Source organism: Meleagris gallopavo, chromosome 5, assembly GCF_000146605.3.
Source record: "Meleagris gallopavo isolate NT-WF06-2002-E0010 breed Aviagen turkey brand Nicholas breeding stock chromosome 5, Turkey_5.1, whole genome shotgun sequence".
Taxonomy (NCBI): domain Eukaryota; kingdom Metazoa; phylum Chordata; class Aves; order Galliformes; family Phasianidae; genus Meleagris; species Meleagris gallopavo.
In genome coordinates, this window is record NC_015015.2 from 43119483 (window position 1) to 43126753 (window position 7271).

Consider the following 7271-nt stretch of genomic DNA (forward strand, 5'->3'; position numbering starts at 1 on the left):
TTTTTTACTATAAAATCCATGGCTTCTATGCAAGCAAGTATGGAACATTTATTTATAGCACACAGAGAGTGTAGCATATGTACAGCAGCTATTTGGGACACTGGGAGTAGTAGCCTCCAAATTGTTAGTTGCAAGAAAAGTTGGAAGCCTGTATGCAGTTGCAGGGATATGACCTCATAAGGGCGGTGAAGATGTACGGCTAACATGACTGGAGCACAATGGTTTTTGGGAAGGAAAGGAGAGGACATTGCCCTTTATGTGAGAGAACAGCCAAAATGTATGGAGCTCTGCTGTGGGACGTGTCAAGAGTGAGGCAAGAGCTCATGGGTGAAGGTTAGTGAGTAGGTCAACCTGGATGCTGCTATACTGGAATCTTCTGTAGACTTATGGTTGCTAATGTTTTCCTGTAGTCACATAATTTATTTCCTTTATTGTACCTGATCATGTAGTCATTTCAAAGTTTTATATACAAGAAGTAGTGGATGATGCATTCCTCAAAAAACAGAAAGAATCCTCAGATTTACAGGCACCTGTCCTTGCAAGGGACTTTAACCACCCTGATATCTGCTAAAACAGTAATACGTGTTTTAATATGTATTTCAATTGTCCTTTCATGGACAATTGCAACAAAAGGTGCTCTGCTGGACATGTTACATACAAACAAAGAAGAACTGATATGGGACATGAAAGCTGGAGAGAGCTCTGGCTGCACTGACCATCAGATGATAGATCTCAGGATCCCAAGAGGAGGAAGCAGAGCAAAAACCAAGACAACAGCCTTGCATTTGGGGAGCCAAATCATTTTCACTGCTGTGCTGGAAACAGACCTTATTTGTCAATCCAAAGTGTTTGTTTTATAATACTTTGTACATTATAGCACTATAACTGCAAGAAATTCTGCAAGAACTAAATCTACCTGTATTTCTGAGATAGAGCATTGTTTATTTCAATTTTATATAGAAAGACCAAGGTAGAGATTAGTCAAGTAGCTTGCCTGTCTCTGTGGATGAAAAGTGGCTTTTAAAGTGGAACCTTCAGTGGAACCTGATCTAGGCTTTTGAAATAGCAAAGATCCCTAGAAATCTGTAGCTGAATTGAGCATTTGCAACTAAAGTAAATCTGGGGAGAAAGGCAACAGATATGCTAAGAGTAGGGTCCTAATAACCAGATGTTGATTGTATTAAAAAAGGAAAGGGAGAGAGCACAATACATGCCTCTGCACTGAGATCTTATTATCCTGCCTGAGTACTGGAAGATTTCAAGCTGCTAGTCCTGCCTTTCCACAAATCCGTTTTCATCATCTCTATTCAAAATCTTTCACTCTAAAGCTGAACTCTTATGGTCCTGCCCTTTCTATATCTATTGTACAAGGATGTGGTTAATCCCCAAGCCCTTGACCTTTAGTGATTTGTACTGCTGTCAAGATGCATTATACAGCTTTCCAAGCTGCTCTGCACTACAGAAGAAAATGTCCACAGTGGGGTTTTTTTGTTTAAACTACCATGCAACAGGCACCACTTTTAACATGTAAACTCTTTTTTATTTTTCTACAGGGGAAACAAGCCCCCCCATCCCTTCTCCAGGAGAGTTTCAGTAGGAATAACAGAGCTGAGAGCTAGAGTAGGTGTAAAAGAGTTATCTGCAATTTGCAAAGCAACAAAGATTATGTTAGACCTACTGGGACAGAAGCTGAGAGGAAAATGTGAGCTAAGTATTAATACCTAGGAAGATGATGGTTTGATTTTTCAAAGAAAAAACTTAATCTCTAAAGCAGCCCATGGCTTTGATGAAAGATGGCTTGCTGAGTTCTGTGAGCATCTGTAAGGCATTCAGGGACCTCAGCTCTACTCTTCATGTTTTTTGATGAATGATAAGGCTGTGGAAAAGGATAACAAATAGATGGTATTCTTCCTGTATGCACAGAGACGATGGCCGCAGATGTAACAGGTACACTCTCCTACCTACATTAATTCCTTCATTCAGAGATTTAATCATGGCGTAGCAGGAAAAACAACTTCTCCCTGCTGATTCTGTTCTTGTCTCTTTGAGAACTTCAGCACGTGTTTCAGATAAACTAATGGGAGTTTTGAAATGGACTAAAGATAGTAACTTGTTTCACAACTGTCAGTGATGACTTTCAGCCTTCAGTATAAGCTGCATTGTGACATGGAGCTGATCTGATATAAGACAAAGATCCTGGATTTATTTAGAATTTCCATAAAAATGAGCATTAAAGAAAGAATTGGCTTCCAAGTTTTGCCATGTTCTGCTTAAGAATGCTATTCTCATACCAAAGAGAGATCTCATACCAATTGTTCTAACCAGCACCTTTAGGAATCAATTTCTCACACAAGTTTATCAATAGGAACATTTGCCTTGCTTGGTAACAGAGGTTAACAACCGATAGTTTAAGATGGCTATATCCTCTAATATTACTCTTAGCCATACATGGACAGCAATAACATTTAAATTAACTGGCACAACTCAAGAAAGACATCTTTAGGTTACAGTGGATATTCCTGTGAAAATTGCATCCAGATCAACAGCTGCCAAAAACACACATGGCTGTTACTAGAGAAAGACCCAAGAACAAAATACTCACATACCATCTCATAGATCCACATGTAGCTGCCATCTAGATCTCTGCTTGCAGTTGTGATGCTGCCACTCCTCAGTGGAATTGCTGGACTCAGGGATGCATTGAGTAACTTGGATGATAATATGTGAGGAACAGCTCTCTGCATGGAGAATCAAACAGCCTCTATTTTTGCTTGTTTGTTTATTTTAAAAGAGAGTTGACAGGGGTGAAAGATTCGATATCACAGATGATGTACATAAAGTGAGTGGGAAATGCTTATTCACTATCCCCTGCAACACAAGTTAGCTAATAAAATTATCCATTGACAGATACAAAGCAAACAAAATGAAGTCAGTTTTCCCCACACACACCATACCTCCACACACTATTTTCTATATTAAAACAGTGAGACTTGTTGCTATGGTGGAGTTCAAAAGTTCACATCGGTTCAGAAAGTGATTAGACAAATTCAAGAAGGGTAAATCTGTCAGTGCCTATCAGATATCAAAGCCTGGCAGCAGCAGCTCACAAAGTTCCTAAATTGCTCATCACTGAAGCAGGAGATTGTTGCTACAGAGGGATTGCTCTGTCCACACCCTGCTTTGTTTTTTCCTGAACATCCTCTCCTGACAACTGCAGGAGATTATCAGGGCTGGGTGGTAGACAGAACTATAGTCAGACTCTATCTATAGTTACCTATCCAGCTTACCACCCACTGTGTTAAACAAGTCTGTGGATATTACAAGCAACAATATCGTGACTGCTTGGACAGAAATTGACAGCAACAACAACACAAGGTCTTCAGGTGATTTGTGCTTTCCTATCGTAACAAAAGTGTTGCTATGATTTCTGCACAGTTCCACAGCTGTACTGCACAGTTTACATTTCAGTGTTTTTTTCCTACATCAGTGTGTTTTGTAATTATACTGCAGGGGATTTCTAACCAGTGAAAAGAGAGTTTTCCTGTATTCCCTATCCCTGCTGTCTTACAAACAGATTTTTCCAGTCCCTGTGTTCCTAAAGTCACACCTGCTTTGATTGTTCTTGTATTAGCTGGGGACTCTGATTCAACACCTCTCCCACTCACCCACCTTCCGCTGTTCCATTCATACAAATAAATAGGATTTTTAGAAAGGAGTGAACTGCCTGGGAGAGAAGTACAACAAGTGAGAAGACAGGCAAGAAGGAAGAAGAGTTAAATGGTAGATGGATCTTTCCTGAGGCTCCTACCCAAGATCAGTTCTGTGCCACTTTGCAAGAAGAGAAGCAAGCAGCAAGCCACAGGGCCTGAAACAGCAAGAAGGAGAACGTAATACAAGACTGAACCAGGCTGGTAGTTCACACCTTTTTAGGGTCTATATCTATCTATGCCCCTGTTTCCACAAGCACACTCCTATGCAATGCCCCTGGTGCTTGTGGAAGGCCAAGTTTGCAGAGATCAGCAGGAGCTGCTGGCATGAAGGGAGCAGGTGCATCTGAGACCTGGCTCCCAGCACTGGCCAGAGCCTGAGCTTGGCAAGGGCCAAGCTGCCCTTCAGGGGGAGGCTTTTCTTACACCAAGGGCCTCTGAGTTCAGACCCAAGAAGGTGATGACTTAAGAAGCCTTAGCTGGCTGGAAATGGCATGCGGCTGTGAGACAGTCACCAGCATCCAACCCAGCAGCAAGATGAGGAAGGCTGGATACTGCCTTCTCTCTTAGGAGCATGGAAGATCCCACAGAGCGCTCAGCTGGGTTTGCTGTAACCCTGCTCTGCTGTCAGTGAGCCACATGCGGTAACCTGTGATCCAGGGGATGCTGGCTGTCAGCAGCAAGTGATACCTCCAGTCAGCTGATTGGCAATACATTGCCGGGGTGAGAGGCAAACTGGGCAAGACACAGGGCTCACAGAGAGCTCATTAGAAGCAGCAGCTGGCACTGAGCTCCTGCAGGTGCTCCTGATGGAGCTGCCATACCCCAGAGTGGCACTACGCTCACATTCAGAATAAAACTTGGTGTACAGTCCCACTGCAAAGATATGTCTGTGTACATACCCAAGAGCTGTAGAAATACCTCATTGCTGAGTGTGCAGAGCTACTTTGGTTTGCAAAACGATATCAATTGACAGAACAAATTATTAATGGAACAGACGCTTGCAGGGGCAGAGAGGCTTGGGAAGCGTTTCAGGATACTCACCCACTCAGCTGCAGCCACGTTCCTCCCTCACGCCTCGTGTCTGTGTTTCTGAGCTAATTCATAATCCATTGCAATTGCTCTCAGTCTCTCTTGTGCTTTGAGTTTGCAAATCAGGCTGCCTGTCTAAAGCCATATCAAATGTGTTCCAGCAGTTCCGCTTTTTCATCCCTGTCAGCCACACGGACTACATGAGTAAGCTCAGGAGTAGGGCAGGCCCAGCAGACATGACCTTCTGTGAATCAGCTGCAGACGGGCTCCAGCAAAGCTCACCGTGGTAATTTAAGACTTTACCATCTGCAGCACCCCTTTTTTAGAAGTTGCTATTTCATAGCGGAAGAGGAGAAAGAAAGAAGTACTTGTTCCCACCTTAACTCACTTGCTTCACATTCCTTCTGCAAGCCAGGGCACTGGTCATGTGGCACAGGGCTCCTTCTTCTACCTCTGCCATAGGATGAGCTCTTCTCCTGCCACAACATTTTCCTCCACTTCTTTTGTTACTTAAACCTTCACATGTGGGCTCTGTGATTTTCTTCACAATAGTTCACTCAAGGGAGACAAGGTGGTGCTGCAGTAGGCAGTGTCAACTCTAGGAACAGCTGCTGGCTGCAGCTTTTCCTAGAATATGTAGAATGAGGTAAATGAGCACATTTTGTAAACCAGTCTCAATTTTCCCAAATTTCTTCAGTACAAAGGAATCCTGAAAAAGCCTTTTAAAATATAACAATTCTTTTTTTTTTTGAGATGCTTTTAAATATCTTTTTTATTTGAAGCAGCCCTTCTTTCAGAAATGTTCTATACTGTTTTGAAGGCTCAAACAAAACATTCTGCCACTTTTTTTTTTCTTTGAATTTACACAGAAAAATTACCCCCATTTTGGTTTGCCAAAAACAGTTGTGTTTTTTAAATTGTGGTTGACCTGAATTCTCAACATAGTTCCAAATTGTATTAGTATTTTTGTATTAGTATTTTTTTAATACGACAAATAGAACATCAGCTATTAGCACATCCAAGAGTGCATTTTGTCTGTTTATCTCACAGTAAAGAGGATGCTTTCCTTTGCTTAATTGCATCCTGTTTTATACAGATACCATCTTCTTGTGCTGCTCTGAGAATTCCTCTGCCTCATCCTGGTGAGGCTGGCCTCACCTCTCCAAGCCTTTGTGTTATATCCTTTTGCTCTATGTAGGTCACTACTGCACTTCCCTGGAGTCTCCCCTTGTCATTTCTGAAATGAGATGCTTCATTAGCCACTCTCCACTCTTCTGACATTACTGACTTCTGCAGACACCTCTGCTAGTGGCTGTCTTCCTTCTCTTGCTGTTTGCTCTACAGAAATAATACCAAACGCATCCATGAGTCAGAAGCTCTGGGGAATGCCCATTAGTGCTGCTGTGTTACTCCTGGGTGTGTTTCACACTCTACGTCTTATGGAACCTCATTAAGTTTCTTCTGCATTTAGATGCTTGGCATAGCTAATATTTGAAGAGTGCAGATATGAGGTTGTTAACATTTTGCTTTAATCCCTCATCTCACCATATTTTGAGGGTAAAAGGAGAAGATTTGTAAATCAGAATTAGATCTATGCTTCCAACTCAAATGGCTCTATTTTACCCTGAGAGAACTAAATGAGGAGAAAAATATGTATATATGTATACAAATCTATGTCATCTCTTTCCCCACCAATGGGAGGATTGAAACTGAACATAGCATGGCGGTTATCTTCTGCTGGCTGGGATGAGACATTTTAAAGGTAGAAAATGCAGAGAACAACGCGTGCATGTTCCAGAGCTTTGCACAAATCACCAACAAATAAGCCTGGCTGCCTCTTTGTTTTCTGTAGGAGTGTACTCCATACAGCTAATCCCATCGTCCTGAGTTGCCATCTGGAGTATGCCATGAGCAGCTCTGTGTAACAGAGGTGTTGCAAGTGTACGACAAGCAGGGCAGTGCACCGAGGGGCTGCCAGGAACCACGAGCTGCTCTTGCTCATTCACACTTGGGGACTAATACACAAAATGTACTCAGTGAAGGGCAACTGCCTCTCGTGAGAAATCCCGTGGAAATAAAATCTGCATTGCAATAGCAGTATTTTCCTCCCATAGTTCGCAATACACCATTCAGAGCATCACAGGAACTCCACATCGGGGGGACTTTCAGAAAGCAGGAGAGCTACTGACAGCAAAAAACCCACCATGCTAGAGCCTGATTAAAAAATGCTTGGCTCTTGCTGTGCTAGAAATGGTCTTTCTTCTGTCTGAACTCCACGGGAAAGGCCTTGTGGCATCTGGAGGCAGGCGATTGCCCCATTACCTGCCCAGCAGCTGCCTGTGGTTCTCATTGCTCCAGAGCACACCTGGTCTCTCTTTACCATTTGTCCCAACAGCTCAGCAGCTGTGATCAAGGGAGGTCCTGTGCATCCCTGCAATCTGCTGAGCTGGGGGGCTGCACCTCTCTCCTGGCCAAGAACCACCAGGCACAGTCATCCTCCATCCTTCAGTGGCTACAGGTTTTTTTTTTTTT

The 7271-nt window shown here is 42.9% G+C and overlaps 1 long non-coding RNA gene across 1 annotated transcript in view; it reads right to left on the minus strand.

Moving 5' to 3' along the window:
* The window catches only part of LOC104911219, a 17454-nt gene extending 11974 nt beyond the window's left edge, over positions 1-5480 (minus strand). The window contains exons 1-2 of the long non-coding RNA XR_004159963.1: positions 4752-5480; positions 2607-2738 (exon numbers count right to left, since the gene is read on the minus strand). This is a non-coding gene — a long non-coding RNA (uncharacterized LOC104911219). The remainder of the gene's footprint in view (positions 1-2606; positions 2739-4751) is intronic.
* Between the last annotated feature and the right edge of the window lie 1791 nt (positions 5481-7271).